This window comes from Crocodylus siamensis, chromosome 1 (assembly GCF_052110815.1).
Source record: "Crocodylus siamensis isolate JL-2025a chromosome 1, ASM5211081v1, whole genome shotgun sequence".
Lineage (NCBI taxonomy): Eukaryota > Metazoa > Chordata > Crocodylia > Crocodylidae > Crocodylus > Crocodylus siamensis.
This window is the reverse complement of record NC_143395.1, coordinates 43,572,881-43,587,934: the sequence shown is the minus strand read 5'-3', so window position 1 is coordinate 43,587,934 and position 15,054 is coordinate 43,572,881. Positions and strand designations below refer to the sequence as shown.

Here is a 15,054-nt window from a genome sequence, read left to right as displayed (position 1 = left end):
GCACTGACCTCTGTCTGTCCCTTCATTAAAGGCTTCCTTTTAAAACCAAAGCTACTTTCCAAAACTTAAAGCCCTTATGCGATTAAACTACGATTTATCTGTTTGCCTAATTCTTATTACCTGGGAATTCTGAGACTGGGTTTCAGATACTGTACAATGCCTTTGTCCCACTTTCCTCACTGACAGAGTTGGTCTGCTTGAGCACCCTTTAGAGATGTCTCAGTGAGGAATGAAATGGCTGCAGACAGGTGACTTTCACTGTCATACTAACAACCTGCTAGCACAACTGAGACTCCCTGCTCCATCTCCTGTCTTTTCTCCCTTAGTAACAAGGTTTCTCTCGCACCCCCTCCAATTCCAGAAATGCCAGTGAAACAAAAAGAGCAGTTTGCATGCACTTGGGCCTAAAGTCTGCTGAAGACTATGGACAGACTACAATGGGTTTGAGTCAGTCCAAGAGCAAGATGAATCTACATATTCAGTCTCCTTGAAAATCAGGGCCACTGTCTCAAGTCCAATACCCCAAGTCACTGGATGCTTTTGTAAATATAGGCCTTGGTCTTCCAAAGGGTTTCAATCCAAATTCCTTAATTTTGTCAGCTATATAGCGTTCTGTTGTTTTGTTATGGCAAAATTGCCAATGAGAAGTAGAGAAAGTGTGTGTGTGCGTGTGAGATCTTCAAAAAGGAAAAATGCCATCCACTATTCTTGTCTCTTCTATGCTTTTCAAATCTACAATTATCCATCACAGTGATATGCCAACTAAATTTGAAATCCTTATTATTCCTGACAGGTTATTTAATGGAGGGATCTATAGTGATATTCCATTCCACTCCAAAATCATAACTGTCAGATAAAACTTGGAATCTTCCCAATGTGCAAATTACATCATGAATCTTAGAGGCATGATTGTCTTGCATTTTATGATCACTGAACTAAAAGAGATGCTCCTTATTTAACACAAGTAAAATTATTCCAATAGAACTTTTGAATGAGAACTTCCTAGATCTTCAGTGCTGGAGCATGCAAGGGGGAGGGGAACAGTGGGGGGAAAAAAACCCTGGTCATACCCTGTTACCTCTCCCTTTCAGCATCTACTCTCTGTTCCTATAGTCTGACCTAGTAAATGGCAACTCATGTTCTTAGGTATCCAGGCTGTAGCTGTATTGCTCTAGACCGGGATGGTCAGCTGGGAGTACATGTACCCGAGGGTACTTGAGAAGGCCCGAGGGGGTGCGTGCAGGTGCGTGGGAACAGAGCGTCGCCATGCACCAACTTGGGCTTCCAGGCAGGTAGCACCCGCCTGGCTGGATACAGGGGGGCAGGGGAAGCTTGGACACAGCGCCTGCCGCCATTACAGGTTCAGCCGTGTGCCTACCTCCCCCTCTGCATCCAGCTGCGTGCCACCCCTCGCCCCCAGCTCCTCATCCAGCTGGGTGGCAGTGGTCTCATTTGGGCCTGTACAGCATCCTGCCACCAGAGGTACACTGCTCTGTGTCTGGCCACTGGGGTACACTGATCCAAAAAGGTTGAAAACCTCTGATCTAGACGGCAAGAGGAATCAGAACGTGTGGTAGAGGTGATCTTTACTAAATGGAATATATTTTTGCAAAAACATTCTCTTGAACTCATGTTCAGAAGAACTGTCTCCGTCCTGTTTGCTGAGCTCTCCCAAGGAATCAGTTGCTCTGCATTCAGTCCCCTTTCTAATGGAGCGGCTCTTATCTTGGTGGGCTTAGAAAGTTCCGCCGTCCCCGGATTGGCCCCGAGCATCGTGACGTCATAGAGCCCCCCCTGTATCCCAGCCCGCTTCTCATTTGTCCCGCCTCCATACCATTGTGTCGTCACAGTCAGCCCACGATCTAGTGCTTGCATAACAACCAGGCCCGAATGAGACGAGGGCCGGGCACCGCGGGGCCGCACGGGGAAGCCAGGCAAATCCTTCCCCTTCTGGGGCAGTCCCCGGCTCTGCTCCAGCCGGGCGTGTGCACAGCGGGCGGAGGCACTCCGCTAGCTCCAGTGCGTGTGTGCGGGAACCAGGGAGCGGATCGCGCTGGTGGGGGCAGAAGCAGGCGCGGCCCGGGCGAGACTGGGTAGGAGCCCCCTCCGCGGGCAGTCACGGGCCGATGCCAGCCCCGCGCGGGTGCAAGGGGCGGCCCGGGGAAGCGCGACTGTCCGCCCCGGACTTCGCCCCCGCGCGAGCCCGGGAACCATCACCCTACACTGCCCTGGGCGCGGCCGGTCAATGGCCTGCAGTGGCACGGGGCGCCGCCCTCCGCCGCCCTGATTGGTCGCTGCGGCCGCGGCCGGATGGATGGGGTGACCTGGGGCTTCCAGCGGGAGGGAGCGGCCGGCCCCGCCCGGCTCGGCTCAGCATCCCTCCGCCTCTGGCTCCCTCCCGGCAGATAACGGTCCCGGGCCGGAGCCCCCCCCGCCGCCGGCCCCGCCTGCCCGCGCCCCCTTCCCAAGCCTGCCCCGCCCCCCGCCGCTGGCCCGGGGTCCCTCCCGCAGCGCCCTGAGCCCGGGCTCCCGAAGGTTCCATCGCGCCGGATTGGCCCTGGCCCTTGTGACGTCATAGCGCCCCCCCTTTTCCAGCCCGTTGGTCATTTGTGCCCAGCACCATTGTGACGTCACAGTCAGCTCACGATCTGCTCCAGGGACCGCGCTCTGCTCCCGCGCCAGTGGCTGGTGCTGCTGCTGGCTGGGCCGGGAGCCGGCTCCTCCCTCCCTCTCTCCCCCCTCTGCGGCGTGACAGAGCCGGCCGGCTGCCGCTGCAGCCGCCTTCTCCCGCATCCCTCCTCCAGCCCCGGCTGCCGCCGCCGCCCCAAGCTGCCCGCAGGGCGCGGAGAAGGTAGGGCTGCAGCCGGGTCTGCGATCGGGGGCTCCGGGCCGCGCATCCAGCTGCCCCGCACCAGCCCGCCGCCAGCTGACGGAGAGGGGGAGGGGGAGGGGGAGGGGGAGGGGGAGGGGGCCCCAGGCTGTTTCTGGGCAGCGTTCATGCCAGTGCGCGTGTGCCCGCGGGCCGGGCCTGGCCGGGCGCTGCAGCTGGCGGGAAGCCTCCCGCCCCGGGCAGCTGCAACAAGTGCTGCCTGCGGGCGCCTGCGGCCCCGCCCCGCCGCGCCGCGTTCCCCGCGATCGGGAGCGGCGCCCGCCCGCGGTCCGAGCGCGCCGGGGCCCCCGCTGGGCCGGGCCGGCCGGATCCGCACCTCGCCCCCGCCCCGCTGGGACCCCGCCTGCTCCTGGCGCCTTGAGATGGGGCGGGGGCCTGGCTTCGGGGTGGCACGCGCCAGACGGCCGGCGGGCCTGGGAGTTGAAGTGGAAGAGAAGGGAAAGGGAGCCAGTACGGACAACGTGAGCAACTGAGTGTGTGTGACTGATAGTGTGCGAGTGACTAGTGGGGGACAGAGTGTGAGTGCGAGTGACTGTGTGACTGACTGACTGAAAGTGTGCCAGCAACTAAGTGCATGAGTGACTGAGCATGCAAACAACTAGTGTGCAAGTGACTAGTGAGGGACACTGTGAGTGTAAGTAAGTGAGGGACTGAGTGCGTGCAAGTGACGGTGTGGCTGACAGTTGGCAAGCAGCTGAGTGTGCAAGCAACAGTGCAAGAAGCTGAGCGTGCAAGAGACCGCATGCAAGCAACTGTGTGAGCAGCTGAGTGTATGCAAGCGATGTGTGCAAGGGAGAATGTGTGTGTGTGTGGGGGTGCACACTTTCATGCCCAAGACTGCTTTGATTACAGCCGTGGGGCACCGTGATGCAAATTTCTCATTACCATGGCTACAGCATCCTATAACTCACCAGCAGCCAATCTCCTAGCATTGGTTTGGCACGAGATCAGGAAGGATACATCTAATGGGAAGCCAGATTTTGTTTCCCCTAAGGGAACTGGGCAGACTCCAGGCCAGGGTGGCACCTTAAAGGCCCTGCCTTCCACCCGCCAGAGAGGTGCTGGCTGGGCCCCACCCCCCCCTTCTGTGCAGAGCGCAGCTCTGGCCTGTCCCAGCTCCAGACATGCAGCTAACTCTGTACTTGTCAGGGAATGGTGATCTTTTGCACGGTATTCCCAAAGGCACTCCTGAAGAAGGTTGATGAACTGCTCCTGGGGGAGGATTAAATCATATGAAGATTCAAGAAGGTTTTGCTCAGTTTTGCTCTCGTGCTAATCCATGATCCGTTCAGATAGAAACAGATTGCAGATGGGACATGGAGTAAGCATGAAAATCCAGGTTATGCTCATCTTCTTTGGAGGGGGAGCATAGTGCTCTTTTGTGAAATAAACTAGGATTCCAGTTAAAAGGTAGAAGCAATGTTGTGATGATGGCTTGTAGAGGTTTGTGGGAACTTTTTCTCTAGTGTCTTTGTTGCTGTTAGAAATACTATTACATTAGCTATCTCTAGTTGAGTGAGACCCTTAAATAACACGGTGTTTAAGGCAGTCACCTTGGATGTAAGAGACCTAGGTTCAGGTCCTGCTTTATCTGTGGATGACCAGCATTTTATTTAATATCAAATTGAGATAGAGAAAGATTTGAGTAGAACAGGAATTGAACTTGAGTCTCTTACATGCTTGAGAAGTGATTAAATTGCCAGGCTGTTGACTGGTTTAGTTAATTTTCTCTTCTCTTCCCACCCATTTTCTTGGGCGGAGGGGAGGGAATGGGGACAAATCTAAAGGCCTTGGGGTTTTTTCCCATATCAGAACTTGTTGGAGGAGAGGGAAGAGGGGGTGTCAGGAGGAGGAGTTGGGGTTTTGTTTTGTTTTTTAATGAAGCAGAAATGGTTGTTTTCTATCCATCACCAATCCAGATTCCATTAAAATATCAATGGATAGTCCTTTTCTATTAGGTCAGAGGTTTTAGACTTAAGGCTCCCTTCAGAAAGTGCCAGCTCTTAAGTTTTTACTCTTTAATTTTATTCAGAAAAATAACAGCACCTAATATCATTCCATGTCACCCTTGAAAGGATCTCAAGGTGCCTGAGGGTATAGCAGCGCCATGGCTGAGAATTACTGTGTTAGATTCTTAGATGAGTGTGCAGGACAAACCATTATTATATTTAGTTTATAAAGAGCCAAAGAGATATGCAGTGGTTTTAAAAACTTAAGATGATCAGATACCTGTCCTGAAACATCTGACATCTGGTGCAAGTGCTGGAGCAGTTAGGATGGAATGTAAAACCCAGGGGTGTTATAGGGCATGGAAGCCATGAGGACACTTAAGAAGGTAAACAAAATTGCTTTGCTATTGCACAAAGTATTTCAGTGGAAGGAAAGAATGTGATTCAGGTTTCACATTAGTGCTTCATGGAAACTCATACCATATCGTCATTTATATTCTACTTTTCTACTTTTCTGTCCCTCCACCTATCTTCCCTAGATACACCAGTCTTTAAAGCCCCTGATACAGTTAGTTGTATTCAGATTTTGGAGGCAAAACGTCCTATGTTTCAGCTACGAGCCTTTTCAGTTGAAGAGGAAAAGTCATACCTATTCTTAATCAGTAAGAGAAGTCACTGTCAAAATACACAAGGCATTGGATGCCTGGCACAGCATTAATGAATGGTGGTAAAAGCACAAGGCAAGAGGTTCAACATAGGGTATTGCTGATTAAGTGAGGGGGGGAAAACCCCCCTGAGCCTCTTGCCTACAATGTACTGATTTGCAGGTTAGGAAGCCACTAAGAATGAGTCTGCTACTACACCTGTGCTGCTGGACCTAAGACAGGGCAGCCACATCTGTGTGAGGAAGCATCCTTTGTTACAGCATTGCATAAGGGTTTTTTTTGTCTACAGTAACATTTTCCATGAATGTTCACACCATTACATTATTCCCAGTGATAGCAGCTGTCAGAACAGTGGTGTAGTGAGGCCAGTGGCAGCTGCTAATACTTTATTCACTGTTGCCTACACCAGCTTTAAGAAGTCAGTTTATGCTAGCTGGGTTTTTGCCTGTGAAATTTTATTCTGAGTGCAGACAATGCCTGTACTATAATAGTGTTTAAACAGGAACCTGTGGTGTTAATTTTGGGTCACTAACACTTCTTAAAATCTTTACAGGGAACTTACCTATACTAGCACTTACATTATTGTGTCTATTGATGCAACTGCTTCGTTAGGTCTTGCGTACATGACATTTACTTTTATAGACTACAGGCATATCTCGGAGATATTGCGGGTTCGGTTCCAGACCACCGCAATAAAGCGAATATCGCAATAAAGCGAATCACACGAATTTTTTGGTTTCCCAGTGCATATAAAAGTTATGTTTACACTATACTGTAGTCTATTAAGTGTGCAATAGCATTATGTCTAAAAAAAAATGTACATACCTTAATTAAAAAATACTTTATTGCTAAAAAATGCTAACCATCATCTGAGCCTTCAGCGAGTCGTAATCTTTTTGCTGGTGGAGGGTCTTGCCTCGATGTTGATGGCTGCTGACTGATCAGGGTGGTGGTTGCTGAAGGCTGGGGTGGCTGTGGCAATTTTTTAAAATAAGACAACAATGAAGTTTGCCACATCGATTGACTCTTCCTTTCACGAAAGATTTCTCTGTAGCATACGATGCTGTTTGATAGCATTTTACCCACAGTAGAACTTCTTTCAAAATTGGAGTCAATCCTCTCAAAGATCACAGATCACCATAACAAATATAATAATAATGAAAAAGTTTGAAATATTGCGAGAATTACCAAAATGTGACACAGAGACATGAAGTGAGCAAATGCTGTTGGAAAAATGGTGCCGATAGACTTGCTCGACGCAGGGTTGCCACAAACCTTCAATTTGTAAAAAAACGCAATATCTCCGAAGCGCAATAAAACGAGGTATGCTTGTAGTTAATTCCCATGAAGAGTCAGCATTAGTAGCAATGGTGGAAAGTGTAATAAAGACAGAAATCAACTGTAGTAAACGTCAGTATCGCACCAAATAAACATCGTGGTTATCTAGCCCTATGCAGCCATTCCTGGGTCTTTTTATATGTGAAGTATTTTCTCTATACAAGGTTGGAATTCATATAGAAGGGAAACTGAGCCTTCTGAAAGGGGAAAAGGGACATCAGGCAAATGGGGATTGTGACATGTACCTGTCTGGGGATGGCACCTATATGAAGGTAGCCTGGAACAACTGAAGGTGTTTCTCTGAGAACCAATATTCTCCTGAAGGATTTTGATGCCACTGGTTTAATGCCTGTATTGGTTTAGTGACCTTGCAATGCCAGAGAAGCTGATAAAAGGATTTTTTTCCACTCTTGTATTTAAGAACATTTTTGTATGCAACGATTTACATATGTGTAGGACTCAGAGGTCAAGTAAATCAAAGGCAAGATCTGTGTATTTAACTAAATTGCATGGAAGGTACTTATCACCTAACTAAAAACACTAAAAACTCCCACGTTTTATTAAGTGCTATTCTGCTGAGCATATTCATAAATGCAGACCTCCTGCATTGTAGCCTACAACTGCAACTGCAAGAAGGAGGCGCTATCAAACATAATTGATGAAACTTCTGCCATGGTCTCTTAGGAAAAGTGACAAATAGACCTTTTGTGCTACTTATGCTGTATTACACTGTTTTAAAATAATTATACTTTATATGATGTATTCTGTTTTTCCATGTGATAGATAAATCAGATACCTTTGACTGCAGCAATTACCTGTAGAACATAAAAGATCCTTAAAATTATTGCTTGTATTGTCTTTTCAAATGTCAGACATACTTATTGCATTGTCTTACTGTTTGTAAATAGCTGTAGAGAAGCATAAATAAGGTAGCAGGAATTTGTATACTGCGTTCCTGGTTTCTGTGGTCACAGGGTTTAGAATCAGACACAAGTAGAAATTTCCCCTTGCCAGTTATCTTTTTTCCTTTTAGGACTTTCACTTACGTAAGCTAGAGGAGTTAAATAGAGATGAAGTTACTTAATAGAACTGAAACATGTAATAGAACATATTTAATTTGATAATAACTCCACATGTTGTGGGCCCAGTTCATTACACTTTGATTTGGGTAATTTTATGCATCATATTATATTCAGGTATATGGAAGTGGGCTTGAATGCGCTTAATTTTTTTTTTTTTTTTAATTCAAATTGTTTTTTGTAAGGTTCCAAATGTATTCCATGTGCCTGCTAAGGCTCCAAGTATCTCTGTGTTAAAAAATGGGAATTATAATATCTAGGTCAGGGAAGCTTCAACTAGCTGATCTTTATTCAAACCTGCCTGTCAGGGAATATTCAGTTGTAAATGACATTCAGGCGGTGATCCCTTGTACCTCCAAATGTCGAATACATTTCTTCTCATGCCCTTTTCACTTTATCTCAACATTTACAGCTCATATATATCTCACTTTAGTTTCAGCAGGAATTGAAGCAGAGAAAAATACTCAACTCCTGTGGCCAAATGCCTGTTTCAGGGGCGGGCATTTATTTCAGGCAGAGGGCCACTTACTGAGTTTTGGCAAGCCATCGAGGGCCGCATGACAGGCAGCCAGGGGCAGATAAATAGTTTTAGAAGGCTGTTTTTTTCCTAGGGAAGGTGCATAAGTATGCTTATGAAAAAAGACAAACATACCACATATGTATGCATGATGGTGCGTGAAGTTTGTGTTATGCTGGATTATTCCAACCCATCCAAGAACATGGTGTGATAATTGATAACAGGAGTATTGGCACATTAGCTAATAGAGGATGTTTGTGCAGTGGTGTCGTGCTATACTAAACAGAATGCTCTTTGCCTGTGAGATCATTCCTGTTACTGTCACATAAGCAGATAATCCTCTACTTGTTTGGTGAAATTCATACCTTTAGCCCTTTTGAGGTAGTTGGACCCCAGTTTCTGCTTGTTTCTATGTGGTCATAGCTTGTCTTTCAACTACCTTAGTAAGTGGCAGTCCTGGAACTGTCTCTTTGCAGATGTAGAGACACTGTGGTCTTGAGTGATAAAACACTCTTCACAAACCAGCTATGGCACCTACAATAAATAAAGGCATCTATTTATTTTTTATTAGTGCTTTTCATCCTAAGACTTCAAGACAAAGGTGATGATAAGTATAGTATAATTGTAAAATATAACAGTATATATGATACATTCCTTAGTTTGCCGTGGGAGTTCTCAAATGATCTGCCACCCCAAATTGACAAAATATTTTACTAGTCTTTTCAACTTTAATATGTAAAATCTAGCACTCTATCCCTGAAAACAGTATTCTTAATAAAATAACATAAATGTACGATTCAGAAGGATTTGCATATTCAAAACTAATGTCTGAGAAAAGCTTGCTTTATGTTCAGAGTGGCTTGATAGGAGATCTTTAACATAAAATAATAAAAAACCAAAAGGGCTGGGCCACTGTAAAATAATAATAAAAAAACAAAAGTACTGGGCTACTGCAGATATACAATTGAATAGAGAGAAGAAGATGGATAAGCTGTCTTTTTGGGCTTCGTAATTATAGGTCAACATAAATTTCATAGACATTAGGGCTGGAAGGGACCTTGCAGATCATCATGGTCCAGCCCTGTGCCCAAGGGGCAGGAAGTCAGGTGGGGTCAGATGACCCCAGCAAGATAAACATCCAGGGATTTCTTGAAGGTATCTGAAGTAGGTGCTTGCAGTACTTCTGGGGGAGTCTATTCCAGACTCTGGAGACTTGGACGGTAAAGAAGTTTTTCCCTATATCCAGTCCAAAGTGGTCTTCCAGCAGTTTGTGACCATTAGACCTTGTCTTCCTTGGGGTGCCCTGGTAAACAGACATTCTCTCAGTTCTTGATGCATGCCCCAATTAGATAACTGTAACATTTTTAATGCATCTTAAATTTTGTAGTGTTTCCACATATTTATGCTAAGTTAAATTTACAGGTGTGGAAACAGTGCAGACAGCATATGAATTGCCTTTTGACTCCCACAATAAAAAAACATACTGGCTTGAATCTTACTTTATAGAGAAACGGAATAGTTGCTGTGACCTATATACTTAATGCAATGAGAATATCTATATTTATTTACTGAGATTAATTCTCTTCAGGTGTATTGTCTTGTGTTGGCATTTAAGATACAATACCTTTTGAGTCGAATGGAAGCACGAGAACAGACTTGTTTAAATTAAGTTAGATGGAAATACACATCAAAGTAAACTGAATAAAGTACTTTTTTAAAATACAGAGTTTGAAGGTATCTAGTGATCGCTTGTTCTAAACCCAATACGCTCCCTTACTAGCCTTAAACACTTACATTCTTAAACAGAATTTTAATTGCAATTAAAAGTGAATCAGATGACTTGCTGAGCTCAGAACTGCAAGTTAAACTAATCATTACAAGCACTTCACTGCACCTCCCTTGCACTGTATCCTCAGTGCAAGGTGCTCAGTAACTATGTTTCATTGATGGTAGCCTCATTAAAGACTCAAGATGCATCCTGTATTCTTTATTGATAGGAATACGGAAATAACCCATGGACTTCTGTTTAGAACCTACACTGTGCATCTGTGGAATTAATTACCCATTGGTTTAAAGTAGTACACTATAAACAGCTCAACAAATGGAATATTTTTATGAGTTGTTTGTTGGATTATTTTATACATCAAATAAAACTGGCTTTTAATAATAAAAACTCTACCTGTTTGATGGAATGTCAAATTGTAAACTTTGCCTCCCTGTGATTTTTGTTTGTTTAATTCCTCTGCACTGATCCCACATCCCATTCTTTGTGCCACATCTGCAGTGATTTAAGCAAGATACTGACTTCATTGTTGTCTCAAAGGATTTCCATGTATTTCCCTTCCACTCTCCCATTTCTACAGTGAGAGCAGCCCTCTTCTTCTTGCCAGTTTTCTGTGATTGGGAGAGCAATTCCTCTTGCCTTTCTATCCACAGGCTAAATTTCACTGTTGTAAAATATAAACTAAGGACTTCAGTCCAAAGGAAGATCTGGCTCGTAACGGAAATGTGGCATGAGGGATGTTCTGTTTGTACCATAGTTTCTGTGGGTATTGCTGCTGCTTTAGAGAGTACAAGGAAAACTATGAAGATGCAGAAATAAATATTTGACTTGTTAAATCACATGTTGCTTTAAGAGTAACCTTTGGATTTATGACATTTTTCTTAATAATAACTGATGAATTTCTGTCCTTTAAAAGTTATAAGAGTATGAAATATATTTAGAAGCATGTGCTTTCAATGAAAAACTAATTTATTTTATTTTTATTTTTACACACCATGTAGCATTCATTCTTGAATGTCTGTTGGTACCAGCTCTCAGTTTTTTCTCTAATTAGGTGACAGGTCTGCCTATCAATCCATCCTGGCTTTTTTAGTTTCTGTTAAACTTTACATTACTTGTGTAATGACCGCAACTTAATACGTCAGTGAAGCCCTGCTTGTGGAGAACGTGATTCTGCTTGTAACAGCGATCATTTTCCTGTTCACATTATAAATAGATATTTATTTTCTGTACAAGAATCTGACACTTACTCCAACAAGGGTAGCTACCACAGGTTTATCTCTTTCACTTTCTTTGTCATTTTGATCCCCTCTGTCTATAAAAATGTCTGGCCATAAACACACGTATGCAACTTGTTCAGAAGGCTTTGGCAGTTTCTTTTGATGTTTGTTACTTAATTTTGACTTTCATATTTCCTGACACTTTTAGATGGCCACACTGCCTCTATAACTGAATTTCATAATTCATTTATGACATCCTGGTTTGAGGCAGTTAAAAAAAACAGGGCTAAACAGTGCCCATACAGCTGATCTTTTCACAAGGCAGTCATGTTTTTGCTACCATGTCTCCCAGAGTGTCTAACATAGTTTCAGTGCATTTGCAGGTAATATGGGCAGCTGCGCCATGATTCTTAATTGTGGGGGGAAGCTTGGGGGCAGGCTGACCCTTTGCTCAAAGGGTCAGGGAATATAATACCACACTGAGCTTTGCGGAAGGCCCACTAACCAAGCTGATAATATGTAATAGGAAATCCATCTTTTCCATTAAAGAAAAAAAAAAAAGCTGCTGAGCAGGTTATATAAGATGATGACCACATTTCAGCCTATCCCTATGGCAAGGGTAAAGTTACTTTTTACCGGATATAGACTTTAAGCTCTACTGAAAAGCCCTAGCACTGTTTTTTCAGTTTCTTTGTTTTAATCCTGCCAGTAGCAAGTCATACGTACTTCTGAAATCTATATAGTTTTCTCTCATACTCAATTTTTCTCATTCTTGTGAAAAATTCCTGAAATTTCTACCTTTGCTCTTTCAAGGACAAAAATACCGTTCTTTGAAACAGAAAACCAAACCAAGAATGCATGCGTGTGTGCGCGCGGACACACGCGCACACACACACAGTCCTTGGACTTGGTTCCCTTAGGAAACAATGTTATAAATGGGGGGTTGGTTCTTGAACCAAGGCCCAATACCCTATTTTCACCAAAAATAACCCCGAATTTTGTACTCAATCAATTATAGATGTGTAATATAGCTACATTAATGTATTTATATTGTAAATAGCAATCATTGATTTGGAAGGACTTCTCTGAGGTGACTTTGGACTTTTTGAAGGGTTCTTGGCTGCAGTCTTCTCAGGAGTCTTGGCTGCAGGTTTTTCTAAGAGAAAAAGAAAGTGTCCAAGGAAGTTTGGACAGATGTTCTCCAGGGAGATGGGTGACATAGTGAACTAGTTCGCTGGCATGATGTCTCATTGGATCAAGTGTTATAAAGTCGGAACTGAGGTCAGAAAGTTGAAACGGTGTCAATTTATAAGTGTTGTAAGTGCGAAACATTGTAACTCGAAAAGCAAGTCAAGGACTGTGTGTGTGTGTGTGTGTGTGTGTGTGTGTGTGTGTGTGCGCACGCACGCATAAATAGATATCTTTATTTCTTTTTATTGATTTTTTTTTTTTTTTCCTTCAGTTTCCTGTTACTATGCGGTTACAGTTGGAGAGCAGAAGAGGGGCCATTAATGTTATTGTCAAGGATTTTCCTGCTTAGGAATATCTTGTACATTCAGTACAGATATCTATTATGGTGGAGTGGGTGTGAGAACTTAGGTCAGGTTGTGTCAGGGTTTTCAATTGCATGAGATAATAACTTGTTCTCAAGAGATTTAGAACATTAAGGACTGAAATTATAAAGACTATAGAACTGAAGATGGTCTAATTTTCTGTGCGTGTGTTTAAATACAGAATATACTTTAATTTTGTGAGATTTTTTTAGAAAAACAAAGCCAGTCAGAACATAATTTGTGTCTTTAGAGCCCTACGTTTTCTTGGACTCCTTGTTTATAAACATCCCACAGGGAACCTGAACCACATTTCATCTTCTAATTAGTATGGCTGTTCTACAGTATACATGTTAAATTGATTTTACTTCATGTGGAGAAGGAATGGAAGAGAACCTTATTCAGGGAACTGAGGAAGAATGTAAGACCACTTCCTCTTATTTTCACCTTTATACAATATGCCAATGACTGATTTCAGAGTGATAATTGAATTATCAGCCATGTGAGAAGAGGTATAGACCAAGCCATTCCTTTCATATTTTTGTCTCTTCCTTTTCTATTATATAGTCCCATTAAAAAAACAAACAAAACTCCAAACCGCAACAAAACAGTTAGCAGAAACTTTGGGAGTTGCAAATGCAATCTGGCAAAAGCAGACAAGCCACAGTTGACTTGAATGCTGAACTGCAGTAGGGGCCTCATCTGTAATCAAGGGGCAAGGGAAGAGACTGGGTTTAATCTTTCTTAAGGCAGCAGCACGTTTTAGCAAGGAGCCTCAGCACAGTCCAACACAGTCATTGGGGTGTAACTTCGATTCTTTTCTCAAAGCAATAAACCTTGGCTTTTCTTCGCATTTTGCTCTCAAATGATCAGTACTTGTGGGTTATTTTGTGAACTTCAGAAAGCTGGTTAGTCCTAAATTGTGTAGAATAACGACTATTTAAATGGCTAGTTCTTTTCTGATGTTTTATAGATGACATCTGTGTGTAGATCTTAGCAACCACAGTGAGGGGCATGTTAGAAAAATCTTTGACCTCAGGAGTGGATTTTCTAATTTTATTATGAGAGGTAGCTTGGATCAAAATATATATTTTAGCTTTTGAAAAAATTGTTAAATTGTAGAATGGAGTGAAGGAAGAAATTAAATAGGAAATATCTATGTCATTGAAAACTTTAAGCAAAGTTAAATTGTCTGAAATAAGGCTGAAATTTGAGGCTTTGACCAGGCTACAAAATAGGCAGATGAAAATTTACAGGTTGTATTTTAGCTATGGGGGAAGTATATTTTATTTCACTTAATATAACAGAAGTGAGTAAAAGATGAATGTGTAGCTGTGGAGCCAATTTTTTTTTTTTAAATGGATGCATGCTTTTATGAATCTGGCCAGTGAACTTCAGTTCCCTCACTCTTCTCACTCTATGCCAAAATACCCACAGGTTTAATGTGAACCAGATATAATCTTTGTTACTGCAATATGCAGAGTAGACCATATGAAAACACATCCATAAATAGGAAAGATGTCAAAATTATTTTTGTATATAAAATTAATAAACAGTGAGTTACAGTACTTGCTATTATCATGACAACACCTTTATATTAAATTTGATCTTATGAAGACTGCTACTGTTGGCACAGATTGCTGTTGTGGATATTTATTTTCATTTTCATTTTACTAAGGGATATGTAGTGCTGGGCATAGAGCTAAGCCTGTAAATATTATACCAATATCTGCTTAGCCTGAGTGAGGCAAGAAACTATTTGTCATATTTGGCGGTCGCCCTATATTTAGCTTTCTATTTTTGTTTTTTCTCAGTGTGTTTTGTTTTCATTCACTTGGTTTTCCATGGAACATTGCACATTGAGTTGCACTAATACATTTGAAGCTGGCTTATTTTGGGAAGTTTCAGAAATATATTTGATGCCTTTTCACAGTTTATTTCCTTCTCATGGTTACTGAGTTGGGCCCACTGTTTAGTTGTTATCCTGTAAGACAGGGGTCAGAGGCCTATGGCTTGCAGGCTGGATCCAGCCCACAAAGAGTCCACATCTGGCCTGCAAAAAA

General features: G+C 43.3%; 1 protein-coding gene across 4 annotated transcripts in view; it reads left to right on the top strand.

Annotated features, from left to right (window-relative positions):
- Positions 1-1,854: 1,854 nt before the first annotated feature.
- ELOVL5 (ELOVL fatty acid elongase 5) overlaps positions 1,855-15,054 on the top strand; it is a 55,755-nt gene continuing 42,555 nt past the window's right edge. Inside the window, exon 1 of one of the 4 annotated variants that reach the window (XM_090033766.1) lies at positions 1,855-2,093. The gene's annotated coding sequence lies outside the window, so the exon portion shown is untranslated. Of the gene's footprint in view, positions 2,094-2,542; positions 2,852-3,076; positions 3,352-15,054 lie in introns of those variants that run through there. The other 3 variants (XM_090033794.1, XM_090033775.1, XM_090033785.1) reach the window with 3 other exon arrangements.